Source organism: Sus scrofa, chromosome 16 (assembly GCF_000003025.6).
Source record: "Sus scrofa isolate TJ Tabasco breed Duroc chromosome 16, Sscrofa11.1, whole genome shotgun sequence".
Taxonomy (NCBI): domain Eukaryota; kingdom Metazoa; phylum Chordata; class Mammalia; order Artiodactyla; family Suidae; genus Sus; species Sus scrofa.
The window spans coordinates 56,943,380-56,957,812 of record NC_010458.4 but is presented as its reverse complement, the minus strand read 5'-3'; the positions used below and the strand labels follow the sequence as shown (position 1 = coordinate 56,957,812).

Genomic DNA, 14,433 nt, shown 5'->3' with positions numbered 1-14,433 from the left:
GTTCTATCAGTTTCCTTTGTCTGAACTGCTTTATTATGTGAGAAACTGGCCAAATTCCCTGGCAGTTTCAAGTATGATCAAATCGCCCTTCAGTGAGGACTCCTCTGACCAAGAACCACAATATTTTATACCACAACTTGCACAATTCCCTTTTCTGTTCTCTACTTTTATTTCCATTTTATGTATCACCTTGCAGCACAGTATTTATTTTAGTTATTTTTTTTCACATTCTTTATCTACACCGCTTCAGAAATGTTAATTCCAAAAAGGCAAACATTTTTGTTTTGTTCATTAGTGTTTCTCTAGCACGTAAAAGTGTGCCTATAAATAATGGATATTCAACAAGTACTTGTCAAATAAATGAATGAAAATTGATTAAAAAAAAGAAAGCAAGTGATAATCAGACAGTTAAGCAGAACACACAAATGACCAGTCAGTACAGAAGAAGCTGTTGTACATACTAATAACAGAAAATGAAAAACTAAATTAAGAGAGCATTTATTTTCATCTGATTTGCAAAAAAAAAAAAAAAAAAAAAAAGTCTGATAACATGCAGTGTTGGTGAGGATTCGTGGAAACAAGCAGTGACACAAAGTCTGGTTTGAATGTAAATTTGAAAAATTAATTTGAAGTTCACCTTAGCAATACTGAATCCAAACTCTTTGAACCAGCACCTTCATTTCTAGATGCTTTTCACAAATAAATTCTCCCACATGACAAGATGTTGGCAGCACTGTTTGAAATAGTAAAAAAAAAAAAGGAAAATTATATAAATCCATCAATAGAATAAGTCAGTTCTACATAAACCAGTACTATATGTATTAACAAGAATTAATTTCAAGAACCTAATGTGGAGTGAAAACAAATTAAAGAATATATATGACACCCTAATTGAATTTTAAAGACATAAAATACAATATGTTTGTATACATATAAATTTATACATGTATCTATATATAAGTACATAAGCAGCTTAAGTGTTTTGTTTTGTTTTGGGCCACACCTGTGGCATATGGAAGTTCCTGGGTCAGGGATTGAATCCAACCTACAGCTGCTGGCCTATGCCACAGCCACAGCAACACCAGATCTGAGCTGCATCTGAGACCTATGCCACAGCCACAGCAACACTGGATCTTTAGCCCACTGAGCAAAGCCAGGGATTGAACCCACATCCTCATGGACACTATGTCAGGTTCTTAACCACCTGAGCCACAACTCAGCCGGAATTCCTTAAGATTTCTTTAAATAAAATCATTTGATACTATTAAAAATATATATAATGCAAAAATACAAAATATAGCAAAAAGCGTGAGAATGGCACTATCTACTTCAGGGGATTAACTCGTCTGGGAAGGGAGTAAAGGAAGGTTTGGGTATTAAAGCTCTTGGTGTTATGTTTTATTAGTTCCTATTGAAATATTTTAAATGTGTGATAAATATTAATATTAATCTCAATTTTGGTAGCCTTTTATATTATTTTCTGTGATTTAAGTCTGAATTTAAAATTTTAAAATATTATATGAACATTTTGGCCAGTAAGAGTGAAAAAAAGAAAAAGAGAGATTGGGTGATAACAAGGGAACAGCAAGAAAAATATAAAATTCTATTTGGAGAGGGGAGATCTAAGTACATGTGTAAGCAGGAGAGAAGGGACTTTGAAGAAAGGGGAAATCGACAATATGAAAGGTAAAAGTAAAATCATGATGACACATGTAGGATGTCAAAACAAAGGCACACAAGTAGCTGTTAGTTTTGACAGGAGAGAGTCATATTTCTTCTACAAGAAGAAGGAGGAAGGAAATACTGGTTGAAGGTACAGAATAATATTGAGATATAGAAGAGAAAGAGAAATTAAACTTAATATTCTCAGTAAAGCTGAAGACAATGGGATATCAAGACTAATTCTAGTCAGTAAGATAATCAGGGGTTTTGGTAATTTGAGAAAACCAGAAAAGATTTGAAACCTCTGCAGGTATGTAATAGGAAAACAATACATGCATAATAGTTACCGAGCAGCCTTATGAGCTCAGTTGTATTAGGAATTAGTGAGTTTCATGCTATACCTGATTCTGTAACTTCCCCCAGCAGCGATCAGCAGCCAGTGAATATAAAAAATGAATTGAGAGAGGAGAAATTGACTCAAGGTTGAAAAGCAATAGAGTTGTTAAGTCAGAAAAAAAGGGGGTGGGAAGAGACATGAATCTGTGGTATTAATGAGAATACCAATAAAATAGCTAAAGTTGATATCGAGACTGAGATAAAAGGCAAGTGAGATACTCCGATGTCTTATGGAAAGGGGAAACAGTAGGAAGCTGGAGATGTGAAGATTATCATGAAGACAAAGTAACATTTTCAGCAAGACTACAATGACAGGGGGAATAAAAGAGGGATGGTGATGGTGCACTAGAATTTTGGAGACTGTCATCCTGGATATTACTTAGTTCAGGATAACATCAAGAAGTGTTTAAATGTGGGCAAAATGAGAGAAAATAATGACTAAAATGTGAATGAGTAATTTGAAATCCAAGTATTGGATGATATCACATCCAATTGTTGAAATAGTTGAGGGTGAAGAAAGTGGTAAACTGAAAAGAACTCCAGGATTGCTGTTGAATTATTAAAAAGAGAGTATTACTATTATTTAGGAGCAATTGTATAGAATAAATGCTCTTTTTATTTAAATATTTATAATTCTTTTTACTCAGTAAATGCTATTTGAGATTCACCTGTGTTGATAGCATGGAGATCTAATTAATCTATTTTAATTTTTCTACACTATTTATTTATATGAATATGCTGACTTATTATCTACTCTCTAACTGATGGAAATTTAGGTTGTTTTTATTTATTTATTGCCCTGATATAATAGTACAAAAATAGATGTTATTTTAAACATGTTTCATTATGCACTCATGAGGGGTTATCTTTAGGGAATTTATGTAAAACAAGAAAAATCTGGGGTCATAGGCGTACACATCTTCAACTGGGATGTGCAAGTTACAGGAAGATATATGTAGTAAATATCATTTTTGTAAATTTTTAGAGCACAAAAGCTTTATGTACATGCATAGCAACTAAAAATATAAAACTTAGGAAGTACCAGAGCAGTTACTCTAAAGAAGGCTAGTTGTTTATTACTATTTTTGTGTATGTTTAAAATATTTGATAATAAAAAGATAAAAATAATGTATTTTCAAAATGATACATAGTTCATTACAAAACATTTAGAAAACACAGTGAAAGAAGTAAGATGAAAGTAAACCTTTCACCCCAGGACTCTGAAATACAAACTATTAATAATTTGGTATATCTTTTCCATCACATACATATATATGTGACTGTAAATAACATACTCTATATCATGTTTTAAAATATGCTCCTATTTTACTTTAAAGTACTCCATAAAAATGATATTAAACCTCAGATTTTAGCTACAACATGTTAAAATGTTGGAAGTTATCACACGCATTCTTTAAAAAAAAATGAATAAACTGAAAGTATTATCTTTTTTTTAAATCCATCAGTGAACTGAGGCTGCAGAGTGAAGGATCACCACAAAATCTAGGGAGAAGGGAGAATCCAGAGACGCGTAGCCAAGGTCTGCATGATAGAACAGAAGCTACTGGAGCCATAATCTGGTAGGAACACTTAGATGCTGATTGTAACACATTATTGGAGACTGTGTGTGAATTTTCTTGAGAGTGATAAACTCATGGAGGCTATGGTCTCAGGGGGTCCCCCACGCCTGAATGAGTTTTACCTCCAGGAACCCCACATGTTTCTCATAGTAAAAAGCCAGGAAAGATCCCCTCATGTCTCTGCCAGGAAAGGGGAAGGGTAGGCATTGTGGAATATGCCTAGTAAATTCTCCCTAATTAAAGTCTATTCTCCAGAAAATACTTTACCAGAACCTTATCCAAAGTGGGGAAATAACTTCTGGAGGGCTAGGAGTAAGGATCTAAGAAATACTTCATGAAGCTCACCACACAGGACATGTGACTACCAAATGATTGCTATGTAATTGTATGAATATGACCTGCCTCCCCTGTCCTATATTTTATCACCACATGAACACATTTCCAATATAATAATAATAGTGTGTTAAAGCTAAAAAGCTGCAAGACAGTCTTGATCTGAGAAGGAGTTCATAGGGAAGTCCAAAGACAATAGGAGAATTAAAATCAAGGTTTCTAGTGAATTTTGAAGCCTCTGGTATCTATAGCTAAAACAAGGGTAAAGACTAACCCAGGCCAGATTAATATAAAACCTTAGGCTAAAGACTAGTTTATTTCAGTTCTTATTACTTACAAGGTGTGCTACAGGAAAAATCTGGTCCTATGTGACGAAGAAAACATGAGAACTAGACTCAAATATGGCAAAGATTTTGGCATTATCAGTGAGAGAAATTTTAACTAACTGTGATCAATATGATACGAGCTCTAGCAGAAAAAAGAGACAACATGCAAGAACAGATGGTCAATATAATAAGAGAGCTGTATACTCTAAGAAAGAATCAAAAAGAAATGCTAGGGGAAAAAAAAAGTCCTAGTCACAGCAATCAGACAAACAAAAGAAATAAAAGGCATCCAAATAGGAAGAGAAGAGGTAAAACTGTCACTGTATGCAAATGACATGATACTATATATAGAAAACCCTAAGGACTCAACCCAAAAACTACTCGAACTGATCAACAAATTCAGCAGAGTAGCAGGATACAAGATTAACATTCAGAAGTCAGTCACATTTCTGTATATTCTGTATACTGAAATATTAGAAAAGGAATACAAAAATACGATACCTTTTAAAATTTCCCCCCCCAAAAAAATCAAATACCTGGGAATAAACCTGACAAAGGAGGTAAAAATCTTATATGCTAAGAACTATAAAACATTAATCAAGGAAATTAAAGAAGATGTAAAGAAATGGAAAGATATTCCATCCTCCTGTGTTGGAAAAATTAATATTGTAAAAATGGCCATACTACCCAAAGCAATCTACAGATTCAATGCAATCCCTATCAAATTACCCATGACAATTTTCACAGAACTAGAACAACAATCCAAAAATTTATATGGAACCACAAAATACCCCAAATTGACAAAGCAATCCTGAGGAACAAAAAGCAAACAGGAGGCATAACTCTCCCAGACTTCAGGCAATATTACAAAGCCACAGTCATCAAGACAGTGTGATACTGGTACCAAAACAGACAGACAGACCAAGGGAACAGAATAGAGAACCCAGAAATAAACCCAGACACCTATGGTCAATTAATCTTTGACAAAGGAGGCAAGAATATAAAATGGGAAAAAGATAGTCTTTTCAGCAAGGATTGCTGAGAAACCTGGACAGGTGGATGTAAATCAATGTAACTAGAACACACCCTCACACCATGCGCAAAAATAAACCCAAAATGGCTTAAAGACTTAAATATAAGACAAGACAACATCAAACTCCTGGAAGAGAACATAGGCAAAACATTCTCTGACATCAACCTCATGAATATTTTCTCAGGTCAGTCTCCCAAGGCAACAGAAATAAAAGCAAAAATAAACAAATGGGACCTAATCAAACTGACAAGCTTTTGCATAGCAAAGGAAACCAAAAAGACAATTTACAGAATGGGAGAAAATGGTTTCAAGCAATGCAACAGACAAGGGCTTCATCTCTAAAATATACAAACAACTTAATACAACTCAACAGCAAAAAAGCCAACAACCCAATGGAAAAATGGGCAAAAGACCTGAATAGACATTTCTCCAAGGAAGATATACAGATGGCTAACAAGCACATGAAAAAATGCTTGACATCACTGATTATTAGAGAAATGCAAATAAAAACTACTATGAGATCCCACCTCACACCAGTCAGAATGGCCGTCATTAATAAGTCCACAGATAACAAATGCTGGAGGGGGTGTGGAGAAGAGGGAACCCTCCTGCACTTTTTGTGAGAATGTAAGCTGGTACAACCTCTATGGAGAAGAGTATGGAGGTACCTGAGAAAACCATACATAGAACTACCATATGACCCAGCATTCCCACTCTTGGGCATATATCCAGACAAAACTTTCCTTGAAAAAGACACATGCACCCACATGTTCATTGCAGAATTATTCACAATAGCCAAGCCTTGGAAACAATCCAAATGTCCATCCATAGATGATGGGATTAGGAAGATGTGGTGTATATATACACAATGGAATACTACTCAGCCATAAAAAAGAACAAAATAATGCCATTTGTGGCAACATGGATGGAACTAGAGACTCTCATCCTGAGTGAAATAAGTTAGAGAAAGACAAATACTGTATGATATCACATATCTGGAATCTAATATACAGCACAAAGGAACCTTTCCACAGAAAAGAAAATCATGGACTTGGAGAATAGACTTGTGGTTGCCAAGAGGGAGGGGGAAGGAATGGGATGGATTGGGAGCTTGGGGTTAATTGATGCAGACTATTGCTTTTGGAATGGATTAGCAATGATATCCTGCTGTGTAGCACTGGAAACTATGTCTAGTCACTTATGATGGAGCATGATAATGTGAGAAAAAAGAAAGTATACATGTATGTGTAACTGGGTCACCGTGCTGTACAGTAGAAAATTGACAGAACACTGTAAACCAGCTATAATGGAAAAAAAAATAAAAATCATTATATATATTAAAAAAAAAACAAACACTGTAATGCCAAGGAAGGATGCCTATGATGGTCTCATCACTAGACTGGTCATGGCCAAGAGAAGAATCAGTAAGTATGAAAATAAATTAGTTGAAAGTTCCCAAATTGAAATGGAAAGGGGAAAAATAATGAAAAAATAAAGCAGAATAGAAATTCAAGAAGTGCTGGAAAAACTTCAAGATCTTGATATGTACATAATTAGAATACCAGAGAATAGAGAGAACGAAGCAGAAGAAATATTTGAAGGAGTGACATTCAAGAATATTTAAAAATCAATAAAAGATACCAAATCACAGACGAAGGTAGTTCAGAGAACATCAAGCAGAAAAACATTGAAGTATCTATGTTTAGGTATATTTTATTCAAATTGCAGAAAACCAAAGACAGAAAATTTCTAAGGATGACAGGGGCAGGAGAACACTTTCTCTACAGAGGGTAAGAATGCAATGGACTTTGCATCAGAATCATGCACGGAAGATGACTATAGTATGAAACATTTAAAGTCTTAAAAGAAATAAACCACGAATCTGAAGTTCTATATTTGGCACAATTATCCTTCAAAAGTGAAGGGTAAAGACTTTATCAAATCAAAAAAAAAAAAAAAAAAGGGAAAGAAAAAAAGAGGAGGAAATTTATCTCTAACAGATTTGCTCTGTAAGAAATGTTAAAAGATGTTTTTCAGGTAGAAGGAAAATGTTATGTGTCACAAACTCAGATCTATAAAAAGAAAAAAAAGCGTTGGAAAGGAATAAATACTGTAAATAAAATATTTTATTTTTTATTTTTAATTGATTTTGAGAGAAGCCAGTCTGAAAAGTTTATAAGTTATGATTTCATTTTTATGACATTTTGAAAAAGGTACAGCTAGAATAATAATATAAAGGTCAGTAGTTGCCAAGGATTCAAGATGTGGGGGTGCATTGAATAGGTGAAGCACAAGGGAATTTTTAGGACAATAAAACTATTCTCTGTGATAGCACAGTTATGTGTATATGACATTATGCTTTAGTCAAAACCCATAGAAGTTTATAGCACAAAGAGTGACATGTATACAATTTTTAAAAAATAATTTAGTTGTTCAGGGGATTCCAGGATGTAAATCAGAATGTGATTTAAAAAAATCAAAGTGTATTACAAATCTATGAAACTGTCTCACTGAAGACTATAGAAGAGGTGCTGACCTAAACAGCTTTGGACATGAGTAGAGTCTATAAGATCAAAGTAAAAATAAACCATACATAAAAGTACTGTATTCTAGTTAATAAAGTTGATTTCCACAGATATTTGAGTTAACAGTTCTGAAGCTAATATCCATGAATCCTAAAACAGAACAATTAAGTAAATGAATGGCAAATAGTGGGAGTCAGGTTTCTCACCTTTGAAGTGGGAATTTACAGGTAAGTAAAGGAAAAAGTCTAGAGTGATCCAGGTAATAATGGATTAAAATTGGAGACATCATCATGAACTCATGTTTAGGTTAATAAAGTTACAGAGGGTTAAATATGGAAACATTTATAAATATGTATATATAATCTAGTTAGTATACTCACATATATTTCAATGCTATGTCAAGCTTAGAAGCAATGACACCTCAGTAGCAATAAGCACACTAGTACCTAGATTTTTGTTTCTAATACCATTCTTCAATGAATGGAACTAGGGCTTATGTAGAAAAGACAGATTCTAGGACTGGGGCAGAAATTATACAAGATGAGCTTGGAGCATTTTGTAGTGCAAGACAGTAAGACAGTGCTAAAAACAAAACAGACAAACAGAATAAAATACAATGATGGGGGTATATTAAAGGGACAGAAGAGTCAACTAAAAGTACATTCGATAGGCAAAGCTGGAGCTATCCAAGCAATAAAATAAAGCATAATTTAGAATATAACCTAAAGGATAAAAACATATCTATAAACATATACTAATATAAATTATTAAATAAGTAATTAAATGGGAGAAAAGAGACAAATCTCCTTTGCAGAAGAATTCTAACAATTTATATAGATACTTCATGCTCAAGGAGTTGGAACATAACTTTCCACTCCTAAAGTATGGCTGTGTGTGGTGACTTCCTTCCAAAGAATACAGCCTGGAAAGTTTGTTGGTTGGGGCAGAGAGAAGAGTAAATTTACAGTTAAGAAATCTGACAAACTCCACTTCAGCCAGGTGATCAAATTCAGCATCAACAGTGATAAGCCATCCTTGATATGACCTGATAAAAATGGCATGTTAATATGTGTCTTTTTCCTAAAGCCAAAAAAGTCTATTTATTTGAGAAGTCAGGGAAAGTTTTGCTGAGAAAGAAAGCATTGGAGCTAAGCAGAAAATGTTGAATGCTTTCTCCACAAGTTAGATTCCTTTTACAGTGGTGGCATCTGATCTTCCCACTATTTTTTATGGATGAGACTTGCTTATCACAGTGACGCAAATATTGTTCCTTTCTGTGCTTCAGTTCCTTTGTGTGCATCTGAGGCAAGCTATGCAGTTGTTGGAAGCCAGAAACATGGTGGCATGGGAGGCATCAGGAAACACCTCTAAAAATAAAAGACAAGTCACCAACAGTGTTCATGAATCCACTTGAAGTGGCTTCACTCACCACTGTCAGATAAAATATTCTTTTCACTTGACCCTATTCTTGGTACCACAATAATGGCTGATGAATTCTTCATGGTGAAAAATTGCTTGGTTTTCCTTTTATTACTCTGTTCTTAGTTTTAAAATGTGTCATAAAGTACAAATTATAATGAAGCATCTTTGTATCAGTAGAGATGTCTACTTGTGCCTGGGGGAAGGAAGGGGCTAGGAAAGAAGGGAGGGAGGAAGGAAGATGGAGAAGGGGAAATAAAACGGCGAAGCAAAATTCCAGCTAGTTTAAGTAGGTTTTATTATTTTGGTATGATAAGGCTAATAGATAAGGAGTTGACTGCCATTGAAAAATTTGTTCATCGTACTCCTAGTTCACAAGGTAGAGCATATGGGTCACACTTGGGGGTGGTACATGGCACACAGGGAATTGTTGGGGCTTATGGCAAGGCAGAGGAAGGGGGAAACTACATTTAAGCCCTTTTACTATGCTTTTCAAGGGAAGAAATTGCAAATCAGTGTAAACATGTCTAGAATTGGCTGGTTAGAATGATTTAAGAAGGCTTTGGGGCATAGGGTTTGTACCTGGTTGTCTGCACCCTCGGGTGATTAAGGTGGGGGTATAGTGGCCAGCAATGTGAAAGTCTAATCCAGAAGATATCTGGGGTGTGAACATAGTTGCTGAAGAAGAGGAATTAAGTGCCTCTAGCCAGGGCCTCAGAAGGAGATAAGGCAGCATTTAGAAAACCAGTATTACACATCTGAATGCTACCAGACCCAAAGAAGCAATTTATATGCTATATTCTTTATTAGGGGGTGAGGGGGAGAGGGTGAGGGGGTATATTCTCAATTTTAGCCACTAATTTTCAAATGATTGAACAAACACAAAACCCAAACTAAAAATAGTTCTTAGAGAATTTGTTTTATTAGTTTGCATATTAAAAGAAGTGAAAGCCACTGCAACATACCAATTAAACAGATATGAGGCAGGATTTATCTGAAGGAAAGGTAGTAAAACCACACTCCATTAATTATATTAATGTTTATTTTAGCACTATTCACAAATTTGAGGAAAGCTATGTGGTTATATTTACCAGTAGCATTTTACTTGAAAATCATTAAATTCTGGTCTGCTATTAGTAGTGTCAAAGCAAGTTTCATGTAAAGACACAGGGGAGAAAAGGAATGAATTTGTGTGCCCAGAAGGCTAATCTGCAGGTGATATAGAAAATATTACTGGAAAGCCCAATGATGTAAGCTAGCATCAAGCTCATTAATTCTGGGATTTACTAATAAAAATGGTGCTTTAATGAATTGGGAAAATTAAGAAAACAAGGACAGGTAGTTAAATTCTGTAGTTAAGTATATGACTCTCCATCTGTCCAAATGGCTTGTATTGACATAATTTCTAATATGAATAAAACATTGCTAAGATCAATATCTAGTGTTTGTTCCAAACAAAATGTGACAATAATCCATCCATGGTAGCATTTATTTGATCAAAGACTTTATGGTTATTCAATCTATTTAACAAAAAAGCAATAACATTTTACTGAAAATTAAATTAGGGTTTTAAATGCAAGGCAATATTCTTTCTAAAAGTATTTTGGCAGGAATCATTCATTCCAACAGGGACATCTTTAATGATATCTAGCACTTATAAGACATTCTCATCTTCCAAGTGTTTCACTAACACTGATTAATTAATTTCCACTATACTGCAACAAGATAGGTAAATACAAGTTAAGGAGAAAGCCAATTTTTTTCCAGTCCAGATGGGAAGTCAATGTCAAAATTTAAAATGTGCTTAGGATTTTGGCTTCAGTCCTTTATCCTAATCATTAAGTAAAGCATACCTACTTGAGTACTATCAAATGCTATGAAATTACCTATTTCAAGAAAAAGGAAAAACAAAATCACAAAGTCAAGATCTAAAGGTGAAAGGATGATTTCAATTTTTTAAGAATTCCTCCATCCTTTCTTCTAAAAAAGAAAAAATAAAGAAAGGAAAGAATAAAAGAGTAATGCTTTCTAGTGCTTTCCTTATCTCCCTCTTTATAGAACAGCTTTATAGTCCTGATAAATTCAAACTGTAGTCCCTACAATATGTAGTCTGGTAGTTTTCAAATTATCTTTAAAATAACCGAGTATTTTTCATCAAGTGTTGGTGAGAAAATACTCAAAAGAATCAGATGTGCAAACTATTTGTTACAGCTCAAGGATGTCTGCATAACAATGTGAGAGAAAGAATTCTTTTCAAATACACTTAAACACTCAAGTTATCTTTGTATACCAGAGACTTAAAAAACTTATTATAAGTTTGAATAATGCATACCTTCTTTTGTCACAAGATTGCATCCTATAAATAAATAATAAATATCTCACAGTGCTAGCCATGACGGAAAGCCACATGAAGATTTCAAACTATGGCTAACTGAAATGAAGAAGTATCTGGGATACAGGCATAACTTTATATAGACTAAACGTATGTCCCTTTTCTTGAGTCATAATTGTACATGAGAGCAATGTTAAAACCAAGGAAGTCCCTAGGTTATGCAAGAAAATCTTTAACCTTCAGTGCCTTTTCTGGGATTGGCCAACTATGGCCCATGGCTCAAATACAGCCCCCCACGTGTTTTTGTAAATAAAGTTTATTGTAACGTTGCCGTATTCACTTGTTTACACATTTTCTGTAGCTACTTCCATGCTTTAACCCTGTACTTGAGTAGCTGAGATGGAGACCAAATGGACAGAAAAATTTAACATATATTTACTCTCTGACCCTTTCTGGAAAACATTTGTCTATTGAAGGGGACAAGTTGAGTCCCTGAGATAAGTCAGATGACACTCACTGAAGCAAAAAGGAGGCTACTAAATATTGAAAAGGAAATCACTTCAAATTCATACTTACATAGGGATCACCTAATTTCTGAGGAAAATGTGATCCAAAATTCATCTGTAAGGCATTTGGTCCTCACTCAGTCATATTCCTTAACTCATAATATGACGCTCAGTTGTATTTATAGCCAGGGTATGGATATGTATAGTATTGTTTCCCTTCATCTTTCAAGACTCCTGTGGCTTATGAAGTTACCTGGAGAAAATCACAACAAATGCCATTTGTAGTACTTCATCTTTATGAAGTCAGCAGTTTCAATTGGAAGGAACTGTGTAACATGTCTAGCTTGTCTTAATAGAGGCTTGTAGCGGTCACAAAAATGACTTCTTCACAATGAATAGGAAGGAGACTTATCCATATTCTCTGGAGTTGTAAATTTTGTGTGATGTTCATGTAAAGTAGACTCTGATGTTTCTGACCCGCTCAGATTTTCTGGAGCCATGATAAAATCTTCAAGTTGTCGAACTTTTTGTGATGATGGTGACAATAATGACATATAACCCTTGAACCTCAGTGTTCTCTTCATTGTTCTAAGCTTTGATATGTATTTAGCAATCTTCATAACAACCTCAAGAAGTTGAATTATTATTTTCTTTACAGAAAAAACAATGCATTCTAATAGGTCACACAGCTATTAAGAAATAGAAGAGAAAATAGGTCCCTATCAAAGGCTTAAAGATGAACGAAGTTCTTTCAGCCTCACAAATTTCTTTGGAACCCCTTTTTCTGTAAGTTTATGTCAACTTAGGCAAGTCATATATGTTTAAATTAGCCTTTAGCAAATTATCTAATGTTGCCAGTAGATAGCTAAACTCATGATTTCCAGATTTTACTCTACCTCATTTCAGTCCTGCCTTAATTTTATTTTCCATTAAGTTTGGTGAGTTTTTGCTTGAGAGGCTGAAAAAGTAAAGCTTGTTTTTAGTAGTATTGGGGAGGATTTGGAGGTCACTGGAAGAAAGGGAAATTTTGTTTTAAAGTCTATTAGAAATATATCTTTCAAAGAATGAGCATGTAATGTGTTTGGGGTTTTTTTGCCATTTACTTCAAAGGTAGTTACATTTTAATTGAATTATTATTTTCTTTGCTTTATAGAAAAAAAGATACATTCTAATAGGTTACACAGCTATTAAGAAACAGAAGAGAAAATAGGTTGATAGAAGTAATGAAAATTGCTTGCTATCTGATACAACAAAAAAGAGCAAAAAAACCCACTCAAAATGCTATCAATAGTATGCATGGTAAGTTCATTACTTTTCAGCATCTGCTTGTTAACTAGGAATCAAATAATAGGAGATATATAATAGGAATATATATATATATATATATATTTCAAGTTTATTTATATATATCTCTGTGTGCATGTGCACACAGTCTTCACCAGTGAACCACAATTGTTAATAAATGGTTTTTGATGTCTTTCAACAATTACTATTAGCTATTTTATCAGTCAGTTTTAGTGACATTAATACTGTATTAAAATTTCCTTTACCCTTTCTCATACTCTGATCATTTAATGATATGCAACATTACTTTTTTAATCAACTTACCTTACTAAAGAAAATGTAAATTCTGAATATTTTAGCTTTTGAACTAAGACATATAAGCTTTTACCTTATTAAGAAAAGGCATATTGTTTTCTATTATTATAAAGATTGTTTATACTTTAGCTTCTAGTAATAAATCACCAAGTAATTTGGACCAAATTCCTTATGAAGGTAGCTAGAAAACTTAGACAAAATGTAAAAATGCCTATTTGAAACTATTGAAGAACAAATACTGTTACCAGACCAGGATGTATAAGATGGTAGAGGCTCTGAGGAGGAGCCCATTCTTAGGGCTCTTTTTTCCTGGAATATTTTGTGATCATTAAGCCACTCATTTGAGATACTAAAGATTTTGAAGCACTACTAAATAGCTCATGCACCCAAGGTATCAGAGTTCAGGGTCCAGAGGAGAAGGAAAGGAGTCTGTTTTCAAACTCTACTCACTTTGGATTGTGACTCTGAGGGACTGAATCTTTAGAGTAGCAGAAACTAGATAAATTCTCACAGGGAGGGTAGATCACCTTCAAACTGAAAATGGAAATTGGATTGAGGAATCAGATTAACTGTGGCCCTGGGCTTCTTATGGAAACAAACATTATTATTTTTTTTTTAATCAAGGGAAAAATAACATTATACATATCTTCAATCTATGTCTACATTTGTTTCATTCATTGTTCAGGACACACTTTATAAAAACAGCATATAAAGTTAGATAA

At 34.0% G+C, this 14,433-nt stretch overlaps 1 protein-coding gene across 1 annotated transcript in view; it reads left to right on the top strand.

Annotated features, from left to right (window-relative positions):
* The window catches only part of TENM2 (teneurin transmembrane protein 2), a 3,459,878-nt gene that overhangs the window by 2,126,338 nt on the left and 1,319,107 nt on the right, over window positions 1-14,433 (top strand). Inside the window, 1 exon segment of the mRNA XM_021076712.1 lies at window positions 3,525-3,638. The gene's annotated coding sequence lies outside the window, so the exon portion shown is untranslated.